At 38.7% G+C, this 13208-nt stretch overlaps 1 protein-coding gene across 2 annotated transcripts in view; it reads right to left on the reverse strand.

Moving 5' to 3' along the window:
* Nucleotides 1–11886, reverse strand: part of USP8 (ubiquitin specific peptidase 8) — a 54583-nt gene extending 42697 nt beyond the window's left edge. For both annotated transcript variants that reach the window (XM_008513847.2, XM_008513846.2), the window contains exon 1: nucleotides 11262–11886. The gene's annotated coding sequence lies outside the window, so the exon portion shown is untranslated. The remainder of the gene's footprint in view (nucleotides 1–11261) is intronic.
* Nucleotides 11887–13208: the final 1322 nt, after the last annotated feature.

Raw genomic sequence — 13208 nt, forward strand, 5'->3', positions numbered from 1 at the left:
AACTGAATGAATTACTGTTTGTATCATTTTACCTTAAGTACAGTCATGTGTCACTTAACGATGAGGATACATTCTGAGAAATACATCATTAGGCAATTTCACTGTTGTGTGAACATCATAGAGTGCACTTTCACAAACCTAGATGGTATAGTCTAATATACATGTAGCCTATGTGGTACTAATATTATGGGACCACTATCATTTATGTGGTCCATTGTTGACTGAAATGCTGTTATGCGGTGCATGACTATATTAGGAATTTTTCCTGTCAAAGCAACAGAGTAGAAAGAGCTTTTATATTTTCCTTCTGTTAAATCTGCATTAATGTATAGATCACAAACAGAAGGAAGTTTCATGTAGAAATATTTCTCTTTCTCACTGATGCTGTCAGTTTATAAAAGGAAACAAGTGGGGGTGGGGGTAGGAAGGGCCACTTTATATGGAGCTGGGAACACAAGATCATGTTTCTGGTAGAACACATCTAAGTATTTTGGTTTACCCTGAAAAGGTCTTTGATGTTTCCTGACATTCTTTGTTTGCTCATCTGCTCTGGTAAATTCTGACTAGGAAGATGGAGGAGGCAGTAAACAAAATGAAGAGGAAGAAAGGCTAGGTACATACCAATTCAGTGGTTATGTACGTATACATGTATAGAGATCCGCGTAGATGGTGCAGATCAGGGGAACACATCAAATGGGGAGTCTTGAAAGATGATAAAGTGTCACCAAACAAAAATTTCAGGAACCCAATTAAATTTATACAAGATCTGCAGCTGTGAAGAACTAACCACAATTCAAATAAATCTACATCAATACTTTTAAGAGATTACAACTTTTTTCCTATCACTTTTTTCCCCTATCTTAATGTTCTTCATTATATCAGTTCACTATTATTAAATGAATGGACATCAATGAACATCTAATCCTAAAAACCTGAGTAAGGTACAACTTTAGGGGGAAAAAGGCTCCTGTTCACCTATATGAAACTCTAAAAGCACTCCAATTTGCTTTGATTCTAGTCACGTTTTATATTAAATACTAATACTCCGTGATTTCTTGATACTCACTCCTTCTAACCTTGGGCCTTTAATCCACTGTCTTAGTCACCAAACCAAACTATTTTTTCTCTGAAAGTCACATTTTTATAATTTTGGGTTTTTTCCATCATTACTTGCTCCGTATGTATCTATAAACATATGTTTAACCAAATACTTTAATGAGTAGTTTCAGACCTATGCATTTAGAAACAATGATCTCATATATGAACATTTTCTACACTGTTCCTTCCACTCTGCATTTTGTGTCTAAAGCTAGTGACAGGGGAGAAAAGCCTCTGGACCACACCATCACTCTCAAATGGATCAACTAACCTTAAATATGTCCTCCTACTTAGGTATCTAATTCATCAACAATTCATCACCAAACCAGCTAAGAGAATGCCTTAAGGAAAGAGCATGATAGGGATCCCTTGGATCAACAGTATCCTTTGAACGTCACCTTGCAAAAAACACCATGTTACATGTTAAAGATACAAAGGGTAGATGAGACATGGTCCCTGACCTCCCAGAATAAACAGTTTAACCAAAGAACATACCCTACCCTCCCACACCCACCACCTCCTCACCTCCTGCCTATACCCCAATGTTGAGTGAAAAAGCACAGATACATATAACATGACACCATTTGTACAAAGTTTAAAAACAAATTAAATTGAACAGTATATTGCTTAAGAATACAAATTAGGTAAACCTATAAAGACAGACAGGAAATAAACATAAATTCTATTTCTGGGGAGGCAGAAGATGTAATCAGGGAGGCACACACAAATAGCTTCAGGGGTATCAATAAGGTTTTATTTCTCAAGTTGGGTGGTACCTTCACAGGTGATCACAGGTGATCATTTTATTATCATGTTTTATAGCACTAAAAAAATATATGTAATGTACTTATTTCATTAAAAATTTTTAAAGAAAGCAATTACATAACAATGCAAATATGAATAAATATAAGCAATTGTATATAAATGTGAAAAGAATACCTGGACAGATATAAAAGTTAGGAAGTTATGGGTGAAACAAGCAAACACAAAATATACATATTTTAAAATACTGATTTAAAAAAACAGATTTGCAACACTGGAAGAGCCTGATATATACATATAACCTTGTGGAGTACAGCTTCCATACAGTGGTGTGAGTGGAAGCAAGAGCACGAGCATTAAGGAATAAAGAAATGGAAGCAGACTGTACATAACTTAAAAAAAAGTTGGCAATGAAAAAGAGAATAATGGGATAGAGTGGAATGCTGCTCCAGAAACATGATTTCTGCTTAAACATAAGAAGCAACAGTTGAGGAATAATACTTTTGACTAAGCGAAAGCACAGAAAAGTCAGGAAACTAACTTTTCAGGAAGGTGCTTAAAGAAACCTGAGGCTTCAGTGATGCCACCACACATATCACTGAGGCAGAGGCAGAGGACGTTGGAGCATGGACTATTAATGAAGGCCAGAAGACAGTAAGATAAGAGTAATGAGTTATCCCTGAGACTTTTCTGCTCTTAACTAGCTCATCAAGGATCTTAAACTTACTCAACCACAGAAAGCCAATATTTGCTATCCTGATACAGGCCAGCTCTTGAAACATAATTCCCAAAAAGCCCAATGATTTTTTATTGGTGACACTACTACGTGTACTAAGATAATAACTAAAGCCAGAGTTAGGCAGAGTAACCAGGTACCAGTGTGATAGTATCTGTTTTTCTAGTTCTATCCTCTGAGTCATAAGTATTAGCGGTCTAACTACAGAGTACACGTCAAAAAGTCAGGTAGAATCTATTTTGTTTATTCATGACAATTAGGTTTCTTGGTTGGGACAAGAGAGACACGGATTTGAATCTTCTAAAATGAAGATTTAGAACACGTTCTCAGTTGAATCTGTTTTTCAAGATTGCTTTTAAAGCTTGGATCTTTAAAAGGCAAAGAATATAAAAACTATATGTGTTACCTAGGCAACATTAAAATAGCAAATCATTAGCAATTTCAAAATTCAATTCAAATCTTCACAGATATCCTGCTGTATAGAAGACACTGTGCTTCCAGGAACTCAAAAGATTAGATGTGATCCATTTCCTCACAAAGTTTAAAAAAATAATGTGAAAGAGAAAGTTGCAAGCAGTGGTAGTACAACATAGTATGATATCAAACCATAAGGAGCTATAAATAATGTAAAATAAGAAAGATTAAGGAAAATTAAGTATGACTAGAGGGATCTTGGGAGGCATCACTGAAGGGACAGTATTCATGTAGTCTTGGTGGGAGAAGGCTTTTGACAGAGATGAGGAACAAGTCAGGAAAGTAAACAACATCTTTAGGAACTGGCCAGTACAGAGAATGAACAAGGATCTACTAGACAATAAAGCCTGAAAAAATAGTTTAGGGGGGCCGGCTCCATGGTTGAGTGGTTGAGTTCGCGTGCTCCGCTGCGGCAGCCTAGGGTTCGGATCCTGGGCACGGACATGGCACTGCTCGTCAGGCCACGTTGAGGTGGTGTCCCACATCCCACAACTACAAGGACCTGCAATTGAGATATACAACTATGTACCGGGGGCGAGGGGAGGGGGTGTTGGGAAATAAAGCAGAGAAGAAAAAAAAAAATGATTGGCAACAGTTGTTAGCCCAGGTGCCAATCTTTAAAAAAAAAAAAATAGTTTAGGAACAGATAATAGAAGGCCTTGAATGTCACATTAAAGCATTTACTTTGTTTTTGAAAGGTAATAGAGAGCCATAGCAGAGTTCTGAAGAAGGGAGTTATGTGATCCAAACTGACAACAGTACAAAGTTAGGCTTTAAAAGACGAGGTAAGGAAGACACTAGTTACCTAATATAATGATCCTAAGGAAAGACGATGAAGGTCAGAACTAGGGCAGTAGAGTTGGAACAGAGGAGGCAGACAAAAGACATTAGAAAGGTAGAATGACAGGCCTTGGTAAATGATTAGACACACGGAGGGAAAGCAAAGGGATAAGATTATGATAAGAAAGCTTTTAGTGAGGGTTTCTAGCAGAAAGATTGTGCTTTTAAAAAGTTACCTTTTCTGTCCTTAGTTGATCTTTTTTGGGGAGTGAGGAAGATTGGCCCTGAGCTAACATCCGTGCCAATCTTCCTCTATTTTGTATGTGGGACACCACCACAGCATGCCTTGACGAGTGGCATGGAGGTCTGCACCTGGGATCAAACCTGTGAACTCTGGGCCACTGAAGTGGAGTGTCCAAACTTAACTACTACACCACTGGGCCCACTGGGCCGCCCCTCCTTAGCTGATTTCTGAGAACAGCTGAAATAAGTAACAACTTTCTCAGATAATTTTCATTAACAAAATTACATAGTTTACACTGTCAAAGAACATGCCTGGTGTTAAAAATACTTACAGCATTGCCTTAATTGCTATTTTAGCCTCTATTATCACACATTTCTGCAGAAGTCAAAACACAGGTAAAGGATATTTTTCCTTAATCAAATGAGATAGCAAAGAAGCATACATATCCAACTTAAATCTATGTGAAAGGTAATACATTAAATTTTTAGTAAGTCATTCTGCTGCATTTTACCATTAACAAAATTTCAAAATAGACTGACATAAAATAAACTAAGGCCAGAATGACTGAATGAATTCATAATTCGTTATTTCGGCTGCAACAGTACAAACAAGGAAAAGAGCAGCAGCAGTTTGTTGTCTTACAACAAACCACATACTTATACAAAAATGTTCAATAACTACAGAACTCAAATAATTTATAGAATTTACTTGTTTAGATCTAGAACAAACTAAATATAAAATATAACCCATTAAAACTATGCTATGCTTCAAAAAGAACTGTAAGTAAAAAAAAAAAATAAGTATACGTAAGAAAAATTAGTTACTCTAAAACAAAAAATAAATTTGCTTAAGATGCATAAGCCTGATAAAGATTAAGAACTCCAGCTTTGGTCAAACAGTGATGCACCAAAAATGAAATGCAGACAGTCCTGAAAATGAGTAAACAATGGAGAGAAGATGGAAGGTATATATATCGCTGTCTTTGTGACATCCTTCTGATCCTTCCAAACAGTAGACATTAGATGACTTGAACCAGAGTGAAGACTAAAAAGTAAAAAGTAAACACTGAGGTTTGTGGTCATTCAAACTGGTCCTGACATCTTAACTAGGGCTTCACACTTCCCACTGCTGAGGTCCTTAGCAATGCTGAAAGGAAAGCAAAGTTTATCTTTGTTGGCCATCCATCATTTTGCCCTATCTCCGCCCTTCAGACAGCAACAATATTCATTATATCTTCTGTCTTAAATTTCATATAATCCATTCTATACTCACTCAAAATGCCACAGACAAGCAAGTACTGATTAAATAATCTGTTTTAAAGTAATCTGTATTAAGGCTCAACCCTTTCAAGAATTAATCACTGCAAAACACTTCCGATATTTTCTGAGCAACTACCATGTATCTAGCACTGTGCTAAATGCTTGAGAGCAGTGTTTTTAAAATCTGTTTAAAAGGTCACAATCAGCATTAAAAACATAAAACTGCAAGAGAAAATACCAGAGCATGTCACATATAGTAAGGTTAAGTACTGTTTCATGAAACTTTAGTTTCGGTTATGTGTACGCCTATATGCATATATGGAACACTGGGTTGAAATGTAAAATGTATTTCTTACTTTAGGTTACAACTGAAAAAGTGGAAAAGTGGTGCAAAGCAACGCCACTCCAAGTGTGGTCCACAGACCAGTGCTGGTTGGGGAACTGTGTATTACTAGTCTGTGATAAAATAAGCAGCTTATAACAGAATGTAAATCACCAAATAAGCACACTGAACTTTTTATAGAAGCAAGACTTTTGCTATGAAGAAAGCAGTGCACTAATTTATATTCTAGCACAAGCTTCAAGCCTGTAACAGACACTAGCTACTTTGAGTAACTGCTTTAGGGAATAAAGAGCACATATCTTAGTCTAGTTACAAGACCAAACTAATACTCATTACACAATAAGGCAATAATTAATTGCTACACTAAATGTAATATGTGACTCTAGTCACTGGGAAATCAAAAAGCGGACAAAATTTGGTGTAGCCTGGGGGGAAAAAAAGCTGCTTCCAGCCCAGAGTGCATTCTCCTCTCTTTTGTGCTGGTCCCTCTTCCTTCAAGAACCAACTTAATTTCCACCTCTTCCATCCTTGATGGTCTGAGTTCTTGGAGTTCATTTCTTGGTCTAAATTCTATAGTACTTGTTATATATCATTCCCTTGGTGCAGTATTTGGGCCAAATGACAATATCACTAGTAAGACCCCCATACCTCATAAGCATGCAGTGCTCATGATGATGTGATGAGAGAGACAGAAACTGGCCCTAAGGATAGCATTTAGCTCTGAATAGAGTCAGAAAGATGGGCAGACCAGAATAGGAAACCAACACAAAAATACAAAATGAGGAATTAGTATGGGAAAGCAAAGAGAAAAGTAAGAAATACTACAGGGATTATCAGGAAATAATCAATTAGATCAAGGGATTACACTGACATGTCTTTACATGTCATTACTCTCACATGCTAGACCTCTAGCATCTACCCCAGTAGTCCTTCTAGTCAACATTTAATAACTGTTGGCTAACAATAATAAAATATATTATTAGGAAGGAGATGAGTTACATTATGGAGGACTTTTGAAGTTATCCAAAACTGTTTATATTTAATTCAGCAGGCAATAAGAAGCCAGTTCTTGAAGGCAAAAATGGTATCTGAGGGCAGGTCAAAGTGGGGATATGCAAGATGGATTTGAAGGAAACAGGAGTAAGGGAACCCTACTTTGGAAAAGAATAACTGGCAGGCCACTGCAAAAAAGAACACAAAAGGCAGAAACATGTTTTCGTACCAGACTGACTGAAACAGAGTATTTTCTCTCTTGTGTACACACACACACACACACACTTTCTACCCTGAGAAATGTGAAGAATGGTACTGCTGTTAACGATAAATGAATACTGTAGTTTAAAAAACTGATCAGTTTACAGCAGCGTTTCTCAACCTGGGCACTACTCACATTTTGGACTGGATAAAACTTTTGTGAGAGGCTGCCCTGTGCACTGGAGGATTTTTAGCAGCATCCCTTACTTCAACCCACTAGATGCCAGTAGTATCCACCCTGTTCCAGTTGTGACAACCAAAAATGTCTCCAGACATTCCCAAATGTCCCTGGGGGGTGGGGGGGCAAAATTACTCCCAAGTAACAACCACCAATTTACAGGAAATTTGAACATGTTGAATGTATGCAAAAGAAACAACATCTAAAGAAAGATGCCTTGAGAGAAATGTAAATATGTAAATAGAGATCAGGTGTACATTAAAGCAACTATTAAGGCATTAATGTTAATTCTGATAATCCCTATTGTTTTGGGAGATAAAGTACTGAGACTGAAATGATATGTTATCTAGGATATAGTTTAAAATAATCCTATTTTCTCCACTTTTATGTATATTTCAAAACTTCTAGAGTAGTTTCTAAAACACAGACATCATTTGTACTAGTAACTAAAATCAGGAGAACAAACCACCAAGGAAATGAGATCTTGTTTTTCTACAGCTGACAAGATTCTTGAAGGGCTCAGAACTTGGAGGTGAAGCGTAGGCTTCCTAAATGAAGAAAGAAATAGAGAATGAAGGAAACCTAGAAAAGTGCAATATCATAGAAATCAAAGAAAAAGAGAATTCTAAAGAACTTTTATAAAGTTCTTACAATGCTCAAGAAAAAAAGAGTAAAATAACTAGCCCTAGTTCTGAAGAGTGACTGTCTAAACTGGCTTCAATTTGGTAAACATTTAGTGTGCCCGCATCTATTCAAGACGCAGTGTTGGGAGCTACAGGGGATACAAAGAACATACCTTTGAACAAAGTTTCTACCTCTTTAGATGAAAGATAAGTACATAACAGTAACACAAAGCAAAGTACCATAATACAGGCACTAAAAGATCATGCCAAAATTGGCTGGTTTTATTAAGAAGGACCATTCCTAGAAAAAACAGAAGAGTACCTGTTTTCCAGAATAGGTGCCTATCTACATTTATAACCTTAATCCATGTCTTACCTCCTTTCACTCTTTATCTCCTTAATTTTTTTTTTTAACAGACATGAAACAGATGAGTAGGGAACCAGATCATACTTAGATACTTGGTATGTACTAAAGAAAAAGACACAGTTCTCAATTCTAGCTGTATATTAGAATCACCTACAGAACTCTTTAAAAATAGTGATGCCCAGAAGCCATTTGTTAACAATAAAACCAGAATCTCTGAGCATGGGACTTGCTTGCACATAGGTATTTTTAAAAGCTCTTCAGGTGAATTGTAATGTGCAGTCAAGACAGAGAACCACAGACATAAAGAATGGATATAAGCATGCTATTAGAAGCAATGAAACAACATGAAGATGACAATTAGTTTCCAGCTTAAATCGACATCTTAAATCACATAATTCCCAATCTACCAAAATTATGAAAAATCATTTTCATTTTTAAAATTTTGTAATTGAGAAATTAAAATAAAACCCCCAGGATTCCTAAACCATAACTTTTTCAGAAATACTTAATTTGTTTTGGAATTGGTTTTATAATGTGTAATAACTTCCCTTCACTATAGTAGAAAGACATGTAGGTTCACATCATTTTTGGTACGTTTCAGAGAATTCAGTATTATGAAAAACTAAATTGTAATGTTAGAAGAGCCAAGGTTTAGCTATCTTAACACTGATTTTATTCACTATACATGAGCACTGTTTTACTTGAATTAATATGGTTATAAACACGGAATTCCTAATAAGTTTAATATAACATTTCATCATTTACTAATAATACATTTTATATTATGAAAATATTGTAGGTCTTAGTCTCATTTGCCATTTATCATGACTTTGAGCAAATTCCTTAAATCCTCCCAACACCACCAATGCCACTCCCGAGTTTACTTTCCTCTGCAAAACGGGTATGATTCATCTGTGTCTATAGAGTTCTCAAATGAAAAAATATATACAGAAAAATGCTCTGAAAATTGTAATGTGCCATGAAAATATAAAGCATTATGGTTAAAGAAATTGGAAGTGTACCATATTCTGCATTTACTACTAAATCCAAACATTAGTCTAATACAACTTTGTCAACGAAATTATGGTAGGCTAAATATGGCCACAAATTCTTTGACATTCTTCCCTTCAAAAGGCAGGAGTCCACCATCTGGTGTGGAGAGGGCTCTAATTGTTCTAACCAACGGAGAATGTTGGAAGTAATGCTGTGCCAATTTCTGGGTCCCAGCTTTAACAGACATCAAGGCACAGCTTCCACTTCCTGTGTCTTGAAACACTTGCTCTTAGAACTCGGCCTCCATGCCATGAGAAGTCCAAGCCACATGAAGAGGCTCTGTGCAGGCACTCCAGCTGATATCCCCAGCTGAACTCCCAGCCAACATCAACTGCCACGCACGCAAACGAGCCATCTTGGATGTCCAGCCCAGTTGAGCTTTCAGAGGACTCCAACCCTAACTGCTTATCTGACTACAAATGCATGAAACTCTAAGTGAGAACCCAAACCAGCTGAGTCCAGCCAGCCCAGAGAAACATGAGATAAATGGTAATTTTAAGCCACTTTGCTTTGGAGTGATTTGTTATACAGCATTAGGTAACTGGAACAAGAATCAAGATTTTCAAAAAAATGCTTCCTTATCTAATTTTATTAGTAACTCACATTTAACGGGCACTTTTTTCCTTTCATCTGTAAAAAATAAGTATATCTTCATGTAGAAAAGTTCATAATAAAATATAATGCTGACATTTTATGGAAAAAAACCTGACACGCTGGATTTATTTTCCAACTATCTTACTTTACAAAAGCCATTTTGGTTCTTTCCCATTATGTTCACATTAATAAACAAATGACTATAATGATTAATAAAGTTCAAGTAAACATATAAAAAAATTAAATGCTAGAAAGACATCTAAAATATTTTTGTTAGTTTTTCTCATGCATTGTTTTCTCAAAGAACACAATACATACTTATGTACAATTAATGCCTATTTGTCATTAATGACAGGTTGCTGTTGTTGTTTACTATCATAGAGTCCTTACCATCTCAGTTTAAAGATGCACCTAATGTGTCACAAGAAAAGAAATACACATTTCAAGGCAGCCATATCAGTATAATAAAGACACAGCACAACTGACATGGCCATTCAGATAAACTGTTCCAGTACTGCAGTCATGAGAAACTATCTAAATCCATCATGAAAGACATTCAACAACGAATCTTAAACAGAATCTGTTGAAATGCAAAATCTGCTTACAGAGCAAAGCCGCAGAGCAAGCCTAGAACAGGAACACTTCCTTAACAAATATCACTTGACATTTTTAATGGCTGCAGAAAATACACAAAACTAAGAATGCTTGCAGAATCAGAAAAAGTAACACCCTTTAGCTCGGGATCCCTTTCATCTGAAACCGTCAGAGCTCTTAACAAATATTAAATTCCTTAGGCTCTGCAACACCTCTGTCTTAAGGTAAATATTTTGTTAGTGCTTAAGTGACTTGTTTCAAGGTCACAGAATGAACTGGAGGCAAGAAAGAAACCCAGAAGTGTGGTCTGCAGCTTTACGTATAAATGAACATCACTGCGATTCAGGGTTCTGATAATCTCCCGGGTGAAGTGGAGGTGAAATTAACTTGTCCCACAACTCTAGGAGAGGCAATCTTTTAGGGGGAAAAAGGCTTTTATTTGGGGAAGTCATAGTTTTAACTCCGATACGCCTATGGGGTCTTTAAACTCATTCTTGGACTTCCCTAAAACCAAGTTTGACTGGCACAGAGGAAGGACTGGGAAACGCTCTAAGGGGTTGTAGCAAAGCCTGGGATTGTAGCTCGACAGCAGAAAACCAGAAAACGGAGACAAGAAGAAGGAGGTCAAAGTCGAGTGTGAGTGTCCAAGAAGGGGGAATGGTCAAGGCCACCTTTTACGACCGGAAAACCTGAGTCCATATGAAACTCGCTGGGCAACCCTAGGTGGGCTGGGGGAAAGACTCGAGGTTGGGTCCCTCCTCCAAAAGCCGATCTGAGGTTGTCCCACTCCTCTCCGCCGACAGGGCTTATCTCCCGGGTGACCAACAGCTGGAGAAAGACAGGCGGGTTCACCGCGTACGGCTTTCGGGGGATCAAACGCCAGGACCCAGACCCGCACTCACCTTGGCGCTGGGCGCGCTTCACCAACGCCAGTCTACTCGCCAAACGCCCATTTTCCACCAAACAGAGGAAGAACTAGCTTTCGCTATCCCAACGGAAGCCAGCCCAGCTCATCCCCTTTTCCCAATTTGCACCGCGTCGCAACGCGTCGCGTCTCTGACGTCACGGCGGGGCACGGGCTGCGCGCGCGCACCCGTGGCTGCTCGCTCCTCCCCAGCCGTGCCCCGGGCCGTGACGGCCGCGCCGGAGTTGGGGGGAGCGCTGAGGAGGACGTTTTGGGTGGCTGGCGGGGCAGGGCCCAGAGTACGCTGGGCTGGAGCGAACTCGCCCGCCCGTCCCTTCCCCCACCCCCCGCGCCCAGCATTTCTCGAGCGCAGCTCGGTCACCCCGATGTTCCTCCTTATCCTGGGCCTTGCCGCGGAGGTAGCAGGGCTCCTTCTTGTGCCTCTTAGCTACGTATCTTCCTCCTCAGATTGGAGATTTAGGGCTGACTAGAAAAGGGATTTGAATCCCCTCAAATTCGGGCCAGAAGTTTAACAATCTCCCAAGCCAAGCCTCTTGTCAAAGAAGAACGGACGTGATCCTAAAACACGTTATATGTATAGAATTAACGTCAAAAACCCAATCTTACAAAAACAGAACGAGAAGTCTGAATCTTCTCGCGAGGTGATCTCTTTCTCTCGTAGAGAAAGGTGATTGGATGCTCCCATTATCTGCTTGGATGGGCTTGCTGGCCATGGTTACTAAATTCCCAGGGACGGTCCGGGTGTCTCACGGATGGGAAAGCCGAAGGCGAGGTCTAGTAAACACGTTAAATGAAAGTGTGTACCGGATAGGTGTTCAATAAATTTGTAATGAATAAATGAAAGCACCTAGCCCAGCAATGCTTCACATAGAGCCTGTCAATAAATGTTAATTTCCTTTCCATCACAATGAAATTCCTGCAAAAGTATGGTAGCTCTTTTATACCTATAGTTTCCCCCAAAGGCTTAAGACTGATATAATACGAAATATACTGTACTGCCTGGATCTGCCAACTAGGAAGCCTTAGCAAATTTTTCGTAACTAAGGAAAAAAATTGCGTCTATCTTTTGAGGGTGGATCTGAGGAAAGGAAGTTGGTTGACGTTGTTGTTGTTTTCCTGCTGAGTACCTTGATGAATTTGAGTATGCAAAGAAAAACCCAGAGCTGAGTTTGGGAGGAGGAGCCAAAGAAAGACAGGGAGAAGAATTTGGAGTTCTTTGAAGACACTCTCAGAGAGAGGACGCCAGGAATGTGAGGTGATAGAAAAAGAGAGAAGCCTTAAGAATGGATTAAGCGATGAAGACAGTCTCCTATGATGGGGTGGCAGAAAGGTTTTAATAAATAGGACTCTTTAACATTCATCTAAAGTTTATGTTTTTGCTCTGATATAATTGCCCCAATTCTCCCCAATAAGTGGAATTCCCCCACTTCCCTAAAGCATCAGTCATGTTTGCTAAAAACATAAGTCATTTGCTTGAGTTTTTCGAAAACTAAGAAGTTCCACATGTGGGTTAACAGGTGCAGAAGAGAAACTAGGCACAAGATGACAAGATGATTCCCAAACTGAACTAAGGTGGTGAAAGCAGGGAAAAACAAGAACATTCCTTGGAAATTCACAGAAATCTGGGGGTGGGCTTTGGACTTTTAAAAATTAGTGGAATGAGGGGCTGGCCCCATGGCCGAGTGGTTAAGTTCACAGCTCCGCTGCAGGTGGCCCAGTGTTTCATTAGTCGAATCCTGGGTGCAGACATGGCACTGCTCATCAAACCATGCTGAGGCAGCATCCCACATGCCACAACTAGAAGGACCCACAACGAAGAATATACAACTATGTACCGGGGGGCTTTGGGGAGAAAAAGGAAAAAAATAAAATCTTTTAAAAAAAAAATTAGTGGAATGAGAGTTCTTAAGGAGCAGGGTTACCT

Source organism: Equus przewalskii, chromosome 1 (assembly GCF_037783145.1).
Source record: "Equus przewalskii isolate Varuska chromosome 1, EquPr2, whole genome shotgun sequence".
NCBI lineage: Eukaryota > Metazoa > Chordata > Mammalia > Perissodactyla > Equidae > Equus > Equus przewalskii.